Source organism: Phoca vitulina, unplaced genomic scaffold, assembly GCF_004348235.1.
Source record: "Phoca vitulina isolate PV1807 unplaced genomic scaffold, GSC_HSeal_1.0 scaffold11, whole genome shotgun sequence".
NCBI classification, from domain to species: Eukaryota; Metazoa; Chordata; class Mammalia; order Carnivora; family Phocidae; genus Phoca; species Phoca vitulina.
Genome location: NW_022589714.1, coordinates 25,929,257 through 25,943,644, shown reverse-complemented (window position 1 = coordinate 25,943,644; position 14,388 = coordinate 25,929,257). Strand labels below are relative to the sequence as shown.

The 14,388-nt window shown below is 37.1% G+C and overlaps 1 long non-coding RNA gene across 1 annotated transcript; it reads right to left on the bottom strand.

Annotated features, from left to right (window-relative positions):
• Positions 1–3,911: 3,911 nt before the first annotated feature.
• Positions 3,912–14,067, bottom strand: LOC116635509. Its single transcript, XR_004300191.1, has 4 exons — positions 11,521–14,067; positions 6,589–6,646; positions 6,287–6,413; positions 3,912–4,831 (listed from the first exon to the last, which is right to left on the bottom strand). It is a non-coding gene; the product is annotated as an uncharacterized LOC116635509 (long non-coding RNA).
• Between the last annotated feature and the right edge of the window lie 321 nt (positions 14,068–14,388).

Below are 14,388 nucleotides of genomic sequence, written 5' to 3'. Positions count from 1 at the left end.
AATCTATTGTAGAAGTATAAAGAAGCAATATCCAAATATAGTGTATTTTAAAATATAACCCTTTTCTGCTTATAGATATCTTACTTTTAAGTAAGGCATATTCTTTCTGGAATCCATTTCTGATCATTCAAAAGTTGAATAATAAATAGTTGAAATAGAAAAAAATCTTTTACATAGTTTCATTTGTGTCACTGTCACTGAATAAGAGAGAAAAGATAATGTTTTTCATTTGAATACAATCATCCTCAAAGGCAAATACTTGTAGGTATTATTGCAGGTATAGGGAGTAGGTTGGTTGATCTACTACTTCTTAGCTGATAACTGCAGTAATCTGTGGCAAGGAATTGAACTGAGAATATGTCAAAATAGAGTATAGCTAAGTTTATGCTGGTATGCAATGCACAAAATAGAGCATTAATAATGCTGACCTCATCACTTTTGCATTTGTCTAACAAGAATGAAGTATTTTAAGTCACTGCTCTATCAATTTTGGATTTGTATATTTTTTAGATCACATTTTCTTTAGGGACTTGTTTTATTAGCATATAAAAGATATATATTTTAGACATCTGGTTAAGAAAGAAGATGCAAGAACTGTTTCTGTTCATGCTAATGTTAGTATCAGGCTCAGGGTTGATTTCCTTAGACAAATATGCTGTGTATGTTTGGGTTGCTTTTCCCATGCATATCCTCTTGACAAGGACTGTAGACCTTGCTAAGTAGCTCTGAACACAGAACTATACCATGTGACTTTCTCTTTGTGGCCAGAGTTACATAGCTAGTTTTCTCTCTCTAGTTTGTTTTGGAACTTCAGCTGTCTGCTGGAGTTCCACCTAAGAGAGCCTAGAGTTACTTCTGGAATGAAGAATGTGGCTGGACTTTGTCCCTGGTTCTTCAGAGGAATCCTTTAAATCCTTGGATTTCCCAGGTGATAGGAGTATCTTTGTTACTTATGGTGGGCCTTTTGAGCCCCACCTGAGTTTACGCTAATAAGATAACTCTTGGAGTACCTTTAGATAGCTAACCCAATGAGCCAGAATGGGGGCTGGAAAGGAAAGATCAATCATGTAAGTAGAGGTTTAGGGCTTTGAGTCCTGTGATATCAGCCTGACCTCTGGGGAGGGGAAGGAGGTTAGAGATTAAGTTCAGTTTTATAGCCAGCGATTCAGTCAGTCATGCCTATGTAATGAAACTCCAATAAAAAATCATGTACAATGATGTTCAGTTCAGCCTCTTGAGCTGCTGACGCTCATCAGTATCCTGAGAGGGTGATACATCTTGAGGACACAGAAGCTTCACAATTGGGAAGCTCCTACATCTTCCTGTATGTTTCTTCATTTAGCTTGTTCTGATTTTTATCCTTTACAATAAAACTTTAGTGCTTTCCTGAATCCCGTGAGTCATTTGAGTGAATTATCAAACCTGAAGGAATAGTGGGCAGCTCCAAATTTGTAGCCACTTGGCCCCAAGGATGGGTGGCCTGGGAACCCTAGAGCTTGCGGCTGAAGGGAGAGTGGTCTTGTGGGGGGCTGTGCCCTAAACCTGTGAAGTTTGACTGAATTTGGATTGTTAGCCCCAGAACTGCATTGCACATTCTATAAATCCTAAAGCATAAGCTCCTTTAATGGCCAACCAATTTATCTGCTGAACTTTGTTTTTCTTCCCACATTTGCACCATTCAGTCCAGTTTCTTCTTCCTTTGTAACATATTTCACAGGCATCCCCTTCAGTTCGTGTTCTGCTGGCGCACGTGTATTTCTTTTGGCTTGGGCTAATTCACTACAACTTAAGCTGCCTATCCTCGTTGCATTCTCTTCTGTATTGATCAAATTATCTCCCTTCCCCTCTCCTCAACCTCAAACACCTTTTTCAGAGATAACATGTTTAGTGCCCACTGCAACAATCTCTCACATGGCAGGCACTCATTTATTTGTTGAATAAATATCTCCCTGCTGTTCAAACCCCATTTCTCCAAGGAACCCCACAAGTTGATCCCTATACATCTCTTCAGTTCTGTTTTTCTTACTTCCATAAATGAATCCCTTATTCCAACCCAGTTGTTTGCTCCCAAACAATATGGGTCCATCTCCATTCCACTGCACAAGCTGCCTGTCTGAAATGCTCCTTTTCCTTCTCCACTTGTTTAAGTGCCACCTCCAGGAGCCTTCATGGACTCCATTCCTCAGGGATGGCTCTCACCTCCGAATTCTCTTAGCACACCTTGTAGGCATATTGTGTGTATTGTATGCAGTTCTCATTTGGCTCTTAGTCTTGACCACCTGGGATTTTATATTATTCCAGGTTCTTTTAAAATCCATACCACGGTCTTTTGAAAACAGGCAAATGTAATACAATTTTTTTGTGATCTCGACTAACACATGTAAAAGGTGCACCAGATTTCCACTTTTTCTATAGATTTTTCTTTTATTCTGTCTAATTAGTGCAAGCAGTCAAGCCTGATCTATAAAAACAATGAAGATGGGGAAGATACCTTAGCTACTAATTGTGCAGCTGTTCTAATCAACCCAGTATTTTAATGTCTGAAATTTTAGAGGTAGTCTTGTCCATACTATCCTCCTTGTAGCCAGAATTACAGAGAATTTGTTTGTTGTCCTTCAGTAGGGCATGTGTGATTTTTTCACTTATTTGTTCTAATCTGAACTTTTCTCACCTGAATCTTCAAAGTCAGCAAAGGCTCACATTTTCCACCATGAAACGAAGCAAAAAATACACTTACAAACATAATAGGGCAGACCTCACTGTTTCCAAACAGGGAAGAAACCATGCCCCAAACTTTATTTAAATAATACAATCTTTTTAGGCAGTTTTGCCATCCTTACTTTGGCATATCTTCTTACATCACCTGGATGCCCATATATAATTGAGGACTAAATATTGGCAGTATTGGGGCGCCTGAGTGGCTCAGTCGGTTAAGCGTCTGCCTTTGGCTCAGGTCATGATTCCAGGGTCCTGGGATCGAGCCCCACATCGGGCTCCCTCCTCAGCGGGAAGCCTGCTTCTCCCTCTCCCACTCCCCCTGCTTGTGTTCCCTCTCTCACTGTCTCTCTCTCTGTCGAATAAATAAATAAAATCTTTTAAAATAAATAAATAAATAAATAAATAAATAAATAAATAAATAAATATTGGCAGTCTTTGTTATTTTGTGGCAAAGAGAAGAAAAGCTAGATTCCATTCTCACTAATCAAGAAGGGTGCACAATTCAGCATTCATTCAATAGAGACATGCCTTGGGAAGAAATGGCCTTTTTGTGAGCAAAACACAATTTTTTAGAAAAAAATCAAAACCTGAAGTTGACTGCAGGAAGTTTACTAATTTTACTTTTGGGCAAATGGGTTCTGCGGCATTAGGTCTACATTTGTTTTAAAGAGGTTTATATGTTCTGAAACGGACTGATCAATAATAATACTGAAAAAGTAGGGTGTTATAAAGCTGAATTTTAAAGTACAGCACATCTAATCTGTGAATAAAGATGAATGTGTTTGGAAATAAAGATAAAGGGAATAGTGAAAACTTACTTCTCTGAAAAATATTAGATGTTAGATGTATTAGACCTAAATTTGTTAGATAAATTTCAAATTTCCTTATAAGATTCCACATTATTTTTACTTACTGTCAGTAGAAACACATTTTTACAGATCTTGCTTTGTGAAATGTAATTTCGTAGTGATTTCATATTCCTACACCTGAGTTAATGGTTTCTTCCAAATAGTTCTTCCAACCATTTACACGTTTATGGGTCAATACACATTTGAAAGCACTCAGTAGGGAATTTGAAAATTAACTCCTATTAACTCAAAGGAATAGCAGAATTATGTACTGATATAATGGTCTTGTAGAGAGCAAGATGGAGTCACTCAGGTCAAGCAGGGGCCTGTGTCAGGCAAATGCAGGCAGTTTAGGATACTGTAGCTATGAAATATCCCCGAGACCAACACCAGCTGACGACACCCCAGAACTAATAGCAAGCAGAAGCAGAGGAGGTCTGCAGGGGCCCAAGACTGATTATATCCCTTTAAAAGGGGAGGATTTTTGTAGCAAACTGTCAGACTCTTCAGACACTGACCCCTCTATGTCTGACCACTTAAGAAAGGCAGCTGCCGCAGAAGGTTCTGCACCATTGATCTCCGAACGGAACCGAGAGCCTTCACTGCTGGAACGTAATAAGCAGTAAGTGCCGAGAGCTGACCCGGACTGGACAGAGGCCTTATTTCAACTGCACGCCCACAGAGCAGTGTTTGGTTCGTTAACCTCCTACCCCCTGTGTATCTTGTTTGTTGTGTGGCTTGTCCTGTGTTCTGCTCTGTGTGCTGGGTAAAAAGCCCAAGTTAATCATGTGGTGAAATGTCATTGAGTTTGGAATCCTGAACCTGCTTTGTAATTACGTTAACCTTGCTTTATGACTGAATGAAGCTGACATTGTGGAGAGACACAACTTGTGTGTGCCTTCATAGCGTGCTCGTGACAGGTCTGTAAAATGAGATAGTGACTGAAAATTTCAGTTATTTTTACATTCTTACTCCTGCCTTTTGAATTTGTTGTTAAACATGATACTGAGCTGCTAAGAAATCAGACTAGCAGAAAGAAACATAGATATGTTCATATTTTAGACACCTCTTTATTTTCAAATTTTACAGATGTACGATAGCGTCTGATAGCCGAAGATCATGCTTGTACCAAAGTTGATTTCAAGAGTGAAAGGTAGAGCAAAAACATAGGTGCAAGACTGCTTCCTGGAGAAGACCCCCAGCTTCAACTATTGAAGGCTCCAGTGTCTTCTGTAGTGAATAGGATTGTCTTTTGAGGAAAGTACCTAGAACCAAAGCAGAGGTACATGATTGAGAAAAGCTTTCTTGGGAAATTTCTCACATACAATAAAGGGTTGTATTATGGCAATAATACTGCGTCTACTTGCAGAGCAAATTCTGAACAGATGCCTGCAATGAAGAGGTGCAGAATAGGTACCAATGGAGCGGGTTTTCTGTTTTAGGGGTCCTTGGACTTTGGGCAAGAGAAGAGAGTGGCCAGGAGATAATGACAACAGTGATGAGCAGGGAATGTATTTCATCATATCACTAAAAGGGAAGAGCTAGGGGCATCTGGGTGGCTCAGTTGGTTAAGCGTCTGCCTTCAGCTCGGGCCATGATCTCAGGGTCCTGAGATCGAGCCCCACATTGGGCTCCCTGCTCAGCGGGGAACCTGCTTCTCCCTCTCCCACTGCCTCTCCCCACCCCTGCTCTCACTCTCTCTCTCTGACAAATAAATAAATAAAATCTTAAAAATAAATAATAAATAAATAAATAAATAAATAAATACATAAATAAATAAAAGGGAAGAGCTGGACTCTATGTATGGGGGATATAAACTATCCCAAAGAATGGCATCTTGGAGTTCAGTGCATATATCTAGGGCTGAGCTGAGTGTTGGAGGCTTATGTCAGGATTCTGCATATACTACCTATTTGTCTCTTTTGGTTGGGTGGCTTTTTAGACTCCTTAGTGAGAGGCAGTATTGCTTTAGAACCAAATTATTTTAAGTTGGAAGCTGAAGTTGTATCTCTCCCTTTCTTTGATGAACATCTGACTATTTCCAAAGAAGTTCAATTTGATCCAAGTTTAGGAGGTAGAAGAAAGAGAAAGAGAAAGAGAGAAAGGCAGCGTTTTACTTAGAAGAGACACATCAGTAAGTTTTTGGAATAAGAAATACAGTCCCTAACTTAGGAAATGTCATTCTTTCAATAATCATATTTCAGCATTTCCTAGGCGTCAATACTTTGGTAGGTATTAGAGCTATAAAGATGAATAGGACATGTTTCTGCCCATTGGGAACTTACATCCTAATGGGGGATAGAGACACATAAGCAAAAAATGACCATACAGTATGTTCCATTTTCTGATGGATTTGCTGGAGGTACTCTGAGAGGAGAGGTATACCTAACCCACACCAGGGACAAGGGGGAAGGGTCAGAAAATACTTCAAAACAGTAGTAGCTGAGCTAAATTTAACCATCAAATGTATGTGCTCATGACTTTGTGTACAGGGCTATCTGTTGAGTTGTGACAGTAAATATATCAGTAGCATTCAAAGATGAGTCAGTATTGGACCTTAAATGCAACTAGGGAATTTGGATTTGATAGAAATGGGAGATTATTTAAGTTTTTAAGCGAGGAGAACAATATGGCAGAAACGCTTCTCAAGCTTTCAGTCAGTAGGACAATTAGGTGAAAGGGGATTGGAGGCAGGGAGGGAAGCGATGTCAACCACTTACATGTGAAGCAGCGGAGACCTGAATCTCGGATGGTGGTTGTGGGGAAAACACAATTTGTCAGCATGTGAGTCTGCATTCTGAGTTTATTTCAAATGTTTTTCCCTCAAGAATGGGCATTTGATTGAAACTGGAGGAGAGAAGAAAGCCATAAATCAATCAACAAGACCACCCAACTGATAACTGGTTCCAAGGCTGTGAAACTCTCTGAAGATGTAAATACAGGATTTGAAAGAGACATGGAAATAGATGAAATGGAGAAGGTCAAAGTTGGTTCCCAGATGCAGGTATCAGTGTCCACTTACATGCCCATTTATTTCTTTCACGGGGCTCCTGTTGTTTTTTCAGCATGATGAAAATGTTCTGAAAGAAAACGGGAACGACTAAATTTGTGAAAGGACTTGCACCAAGTAACGTGAGTGTGGCCAACAGAAATTTGCGACTTAAAATGAAGTTTAATATACCTAGTAATTGGTAACTATTATTTTAATACCAAATGATCTTTAGGGAAAAAAAAAATGTGTCGTGTGGTACTTAGAATGGTCCTAGTATGAGAAGGAAGCCAACTCAAAATAATTTATCATGATAAATATCATGGAGAAATAGAGGAAGGAAATACTTAATGAGCGCTTGTGATATTCCAGACATTGTGCTAGGTGCTTTATTAGAACAAAATATTTCTCAAATTAGAATGTGTACATATTGTATTTTATCATTTTAGTTGGAAAGTTTGATGGAATGATATTAGTTCCTCCTAAGAAGGTTATAGCATAAACAATTTTGAAAAACAGTTTGGATACAAAAAGTAAATGTTCAGATCCAATTAAAAACGTTCAGGCAAATGATTGTGAATGGCATATTCTTGATTACCTATACCTTCTACCTCTGTTTATATGTAGCTATATTTGTTGGTGCCTGTGCTTTAGGGTCAGTCCCTATGAGGATGGCAAATTTTGATCTCCCCATTGGTAGAAGTTACTTTCTGACAGGGCCATTGTCCTTCGGGATTGATTGTGTCAAATTCATCACTGCCACTAAAAAATTAACAAAGCAGGTATCTTACAGATTTCAGTTTGAACTAATCATCTCCATATATGAAGGGCAGCATGCAGTTTCACAAATATAAATGAAAGCCAATATTCTCCTTCTTTAAACTTTCTAATTTATCTGAGTTATCTTTTTTGAAGTATTCATGATTTGAGGCAAAAAAAAAAATGAACTGAGTAAAAGCCTACTTAGAACAAAATAAATTACCCTTTGATATCTAGTGTAGCAACCTAGTATTTGAGAAAAACAGAACTTCACAAAAGCTTAATATATTCAGAATTTGACAAAGTGTGACCCATTTACTGAAGCAGAAAATGCACCACAGGTTTTTCAGTGTTTCTTTTTTTCTTTCAAAAGCAGATAAATCATATTTATCAGCGAAATAAAAGAACTGCTTCTAGACTTACTTATTTAGGAGAAAATTGGGAAAGAAATAGAGGGGGGAAAAAACAAGAATTTTGTCTCAGGAAAATACTCCGCAAATAAAATGTGGTAGGTTTTAAAGATTTCATAGGAATATCAGAGTGGAGAGATAGTTAATGAATTTATGTAAAAAGATACTAATAGTTACTGTAGATTCCTTCTAGCCCTTCAGATACCGTGAGGATATTGAACAGTTCATAGAAGCCACATGTCCATGTTGCCATTTTTCATAGGAAATTTCTGAGATTTTTGTCAGGATTTTAAATATACTGGAAAAAGGATATGAAACCTTTACTCTGACTTACGTATCTCCTAAATATTCATCTCAGTGATAGCACTTTTCACATTTTTCCACAGGTACCAGTTTAATTGTCTTTCCTCTGCATGCACCAGTTTAATTGTCAATTCCCTGAAAATGGGGAGTTCCGTCTTACACACCCTCACATAGCCAGTCCCTGGTACTGCATTTAACACAAAACAGCTGTATCAACAAATGTTGTTGACTGTAAGATTGAGGAAATAAAAATGGGAGTCCATGGACATTTCGTCATAAAAAAGAGTATATATTAACACGTAGATTGAGATATTTTTATATTAATCAAGCATTTAAAATAGACAAATATGACCACTGATTGTTTAAATATTTCTCCTTACAAAAAGAACTTACATAAAAGAAAATTCATTTCATTTATATCATTATATATTAACAATTTTATGAAATACTGAAAAAGCATGTAATTGTAATATTTCTTTAACAAGTCCAAGTAGTGAATGTTATGTTGATAAGCTAGGGGAATGACTGAGAGATTTCACTTCTCAACCTTATTTTTAGATTTTTTTTTTTTTTTAGATTGATACTTTAAGCCAAAGTCAGAAGTGGGACTACAACTGAGTTTTCTAACAATGTGGATAAATTTTAAATGATACAGAAGGATTAAAAAAGTGTTTAAAAAAAAAAGTCTTTTAAATGCAGTTCCTTTATTCATTACAATTACTCCCAGTGGCCTGATGGAACAGATCATATGTGGCTAGAATGAGTTGAGTCCACAGTGCTGTAGATGAAATTAGAAAAAAAAAAATTGGAAATCCCTTTTGGGACCCTAGAAAAGCATTTCCAGTCTAAAGCCACAGGGCAGAAATGATCAATAATGGTGGCCATTTGACTCATTCATTTCTTTTAATGAACACACTCACAACTCACTAAAAGCATTCTTATAGGACTGGGATGGATTTCAATTCTCTGGTGACTGACAGAAATAGAGCCTTTGATAAAACCTAAAGGGAGTAGCACTGCTCCCCACCATTCTTTCCTTCCCCTCATCTTCACAATGTGGTCCTGTTTCACTCAGGAAAATATGTCATCTTGGTACAGACTGACAAGCAGTTGATCGGCAGCTATTAGTAAAATTCTCCCCATGATTCTTAATGCAGTTTATTTTAGGAAAGAATCCCAAAACTGTGGATGCATTTCAAATATGTAAAGTCTCAGGAATAAAGGCCTCAAGAAAAAATGGGCACTGAGCTGGTTTAATCATTTTATTAATATTCAGTAGGATCATTTCCATTTCTGTAGTCACTGCCCTAGTTCAAGTAAGCATTAATTGGTATCTAATAAAGTGCCATTAATACTGAGGATCCTTATAAATTGCTTTTGATAAATGAACAACATCTGGATTATTGCATCAGTCTCTTAACTTGTCTCACTTATTCAAGTTTCTTCCAATTATTACCTATTTTATATCTAACTGCGAGGAAGAAAAACCCTCTCTTGAATTTCCACCAATATTTAATTCCCTGCTTATGAAACTAGAGTTTGCTTATTCAAAACTCTTGTGCCTGAGATTAATTTTTTTTCCCACTGATTTCCCGAGATCTTCATTTCTTCCTATTCAGTTAATCTCTTATGAACTCAGTGCATCCATATTCTTCAAAAAAGTGCATTTTAATTTTCTGGTGTCATAATCTCAAATATGTAAGTTTAAGAATTTCTAAAATAAAAATACTAGCCTGTTGGCAAAGACTAGAAGTCTCTGTGATTTCAGAAAATGCCCCTTTCTTGGATCTAAGTCATAGGTGACTTGGGCAAGGATGGAAGGAGCTGTGGGGGTGAAGGGGAAGTGATGATTTTCTGGGCCTTTTTCTTTGTTGCTTCCTTGTCTCCCTATTTATAATACCATATTGTCTGTATATGAGATGTTTTGATATTCAAAGGGGTAGTAACTATTTTCAGAGCAAATGAACAGTTTAGTTACTAATCAAGAGTAAGTTTACTAAGGATATATTTTAACCTTTTAGATGGGGTTTTCTGAAGTTCAAGTATTACAGTCGCATATCATATGGAATTGAATTATGTCCTGTTTTCATAAATCTTGTCCTCATATTTCATATTTCATGAAGATAAACTTAGGTCAAAACTCTCTAAAGGCATGAGAGAAATGAGGAGACTTTCAAAAGTCTGGTTGTGTGGTGCGGACCTCAATGTGGATAAATATTAATTTTAGCAGACAAATTTCTGTACCAGGCCTTGGAATTTTAATTGAATACTTTTTATCAGCAAGATTATTTAAATGCCTGGATTCATAGTTTCTATGTCACTAGGGAGTTATTTTTGAGAATAATACCATCTTTGTCTTTATAACTCTGCAACATCAGTTACAACTTTCCACTTCATGGAATCCCAGAGAATCTGGGCACATCTGCCAATCAGCTCTGTCATGAAGTGTCAACTCTTATTATGAGAAAACAATTTCAACAACAATTTATGAGATCAAATGTAGGAGCAAGCTACTGAATTTACTTCTTCACTTGTTTTTCCTCTCTCATCCTGTGTTGGGAAATACATCTCCCACAAATACATTCTCCAATTTCTGCCAAATTATGTCCTTAACTGAGTCCCACACCTAAAATGGACTTTCTCATTTGCCCAAATCATTCTGCCCAGAAGTGCCTTTTTAACATTTCCAAATGATGCTTTATTCATTTCACTTATGTTTTCCAGTGGCATCCCTTCAAAATGAAAAACAATCTATTTTATACATTCAAGGACCTCCATGATATGATTGTTTTTTACTTGCTGAGTTTTTCTCTATTAACCACCTCCTGAACACTGAATGCTACACATGACTCTGGAACATAATTTATGCTTATGCACTTGGCTTCCCATCTCCAGTTCTCACTATCTTCTCCTCTCCTGAAATGCTCTCCTCTTCTCAGCCTACTTCTACCAGCCCCCCACCCTCTATGGACTTTCCTTGATTTCCCCAACCACAAATTCTCTTCATTCACAAAATGCGTGTAGCACTTTCCATCTAATACAGTGGTTTAAAACTACCGGTGATTTTTCACTCAGTCTTTAGATATGGGCAATATCTGGAGATATTTTTGGTTGTCACTAGTGGGAAGGTGCTATTGGCATCTTCTGGGTAGAAGTCAGGGATGCTGCTAAACATCCCACAATATGCAAGACAGCTCCCCACCACTAAGAATGATCTGATTCAAAATTTCAATAGTGCTGCTGTTGAAAAAGCCCTAATTTAATCCAATTTGATACTTCTGTCTCAATCCTGCCTATAATTTTACTTCAATATGTATATCTTTAGTCATCTGTATTAGGATATAAGCCTCTAGATAGCAGGACCACACCTTATGCAGAATTTTATTTCCTCAAAGGTCTAGCACAAACTCTGGTATATACAGGCACTCAAAAATATTTTAAAATCTATGTAAAATGGATACCTGGAATAAGCATGCAAGAAGAAAATACTTACCAATCAAACTACATTAAATTCAATATATACTTTCTTTGAAGGCTTTGAAAATTCATCTATCATTTGAGGATCTCTTAGTGATGAAAATCAGTTGGCATTATGCTAGTAAAGAGAGAACATGTGGGTCAGTATGTATTTGTTGTTGATAAGAGACATATTACAAACTTCACTTTATTTTCATTGTAGACGAAAAATGAGGCTGAGGTTTTCAGGGCTAGTATACCTATCCTTAATAGTTATCTTTATTTCTCCTATGGTAGATTTGTTGAGTTATTGTTGTTATTGTTGTATGCTGTGCCACAAACAATTAATCCTTGCTTCCTGAAGGTTTCTCAGCTGCTGGGTAGTATGTGTTGGTTAAATCGGCTTCAATTTGTTTGTATTCCTCTAAGTGGAACATCTAGCTGTTGGGCAAAATAAAACATTAAATTATCTTGCCAACTTACTATAAATATTTGAAAATGATTGGTATTGGAATACATAAGCAGTTTTTTTAAGCTTCCTTATGAAATGAGCTGATGCATTTTGCTTACTAATGGAATATCTATGTTTACATCATGTCCAACAGTCTCTGATATGTGAAAAAATGAATGGAGGTGATCGTTCCCTGCTGTAAAGAACATGTTCAAGCAATATGCCTGCTATTCAAGGTCTTCCCAAATCTGTCCCCTGCTTACCTGTGTTTCTTTCACAAATGTCCTGCTTTAGCTGAATCATTTCATTTATAATCTCTTGAATGTATCTCTTGCTTCCTTTACCTCTAAAGTTTGTTCTTTTTTTTTCCCCTCAAGTTTTTAAATCATAGGATGCAGTTTCTCTTTTTAGTTCTCTTATGCCTCTGAACTGCTGGCCATTCTAAACCATCCATGTCACACTCCAGCTTCCCTAAAAAGAACCCCTTTATCTTCTAAATCATGCCTCTCCTTTAAAACATAGCATCTTATACAACTCAATTGACTTTTACTGACATGTTGTTGTCATTATATTTGTGCATTATTATTTTTTGATTTTCCTTCAGACTGTAAAATCCTAGCAGTAGGGACCATGATTTACAGACATCTTTGAATCATACTCAGCACCAGTGTACTGTCCTGTACATAGTAATTGTTCATTATACAGTAGTTGAATAGATGTTGAATGAATTACGGTTTTGCTTTAGAAGTAGAAAATAATGTGGCAGCCTGGCTATAAATTTGTTTGTCCAATAAATAAACATCAGGAATAAATGAAGGGAGGACTGTTATGGACGTAATATCCAAAAGTGATGTGTGAATCTTGTTTGAATATTGATTTGAACAAACTAACTGTAAAGGAACATCTTTGACATAATTGGAGAAATGTGTAGATAGAATGGGTAATGGATGATATTAAGGATGTGTGGTATGACAGGAGTGTGTTCATTGTGTCAGAAATCATTTTTAAAAGTTAGAAATGCATACTGAATTATTTACAAACAGCATGTTTGATATTTGATTTAAAATATTCCAATAAAAAAGTACTAGGGATAATAAAAAACTTGGCAACAATTGGCAAAATATTGATAATCATTGAAGCAGAGTGAAAGCTACATAGTGTTCATTACTATATCACTCTAGTTCAGTGTAAGTTTAAATATTTCCACTGAAAGTTCATATAGAATTATAAAGTGCTATAGAAGAATCACCTTTCAGTCATTCTCAAAGTAGGGGAGTCATCTTTCAATCATTTCACATATTTGCTCTATGCAACTCCAGTGACTTGGATAAAATTTCATTATACAATGTTTAGCCCAACACTTAGGAGCCAATTCACCATGTGAAAATATTGCATTAATTGCACAATGTCCTACTCCTTTGTATGGTACAGAAGACTACTGGATGCTTAGTGAGTCAGTCTGGCTTTTTGCTCTTCTTTAAGGACCCTCTTTTTATTATTCATAACTGTCTGGCTTGAAGGAGGTTAGTGTCAACCTAATAGCCAGCCACTGACCCCAAATGACTTACTCTCTTATCCCGAGAATGACCAACAGCCCTGTAAAAAGCAAAGAATAATTTTTTATCTTTGCTAGCTGAGCTGCATCCACTCATCCTTAATGTCATGGAAGAGAAATGATATGAAGAAAATTTTTCTTTAATAGACATACCAGGGATCAGGTAAGTTAATACAGAAGCTATGGACATTACCAAGTAGTAAATGCTAAAGAAAGATGGCAAAGACAGAACACAGATGAATTTGTGATTTGAAGACTAGACTTCCTTATTGTCAAGTCTTTTGCACATACTCATTCTTGTCTTTGTATCTTTGTTGCCACTTTCCTGGACAGGTTCCTCTTACAACTCCTTCAGGTGAAGATCCAAAGCTGCCAACTTTGGTTATCTCCAAAAGCATGCCCCAAACCACCCCAAAAGCATAAAATCTAAGTTATAGTCTTGTGCTTGATAAAGAAACGCAACTTCCAAAAAGTCCTTCACCCTCCCAGCTTTCAATCACCATTATGCCCTTCTTTCTTTCTTTATTTTTAAAGATTTTATTTATTTATTTGAGAGACAGTGAGCAAAAGAGAGAACACATGAGGAGGGGCAGAGGGAGAGGGAGAAGCAGACTCCCCACTGATCAGGGAGCCCGATGCGGGACTCGATCCCAGGATCCTGGGATCATGACCTGAGCCCAAGGCAGGCGCTCAACCGACTGAGCCACCCAGATGCCCCTGTGCCCTTCTTTCTATTGACAGCAGTGTACCTCCCTTTTCCTGTGGGTTACTTCAACATCTTTCCTGGTGGTCTTTTTGCTTCTAATCTTTTCCTCTTCAACACACACTATTGGATAGTTCCAGATTAGGCTTCCTAAAATATGGCACTTATCATACCAATCCCATGTTCAAAAACTTGC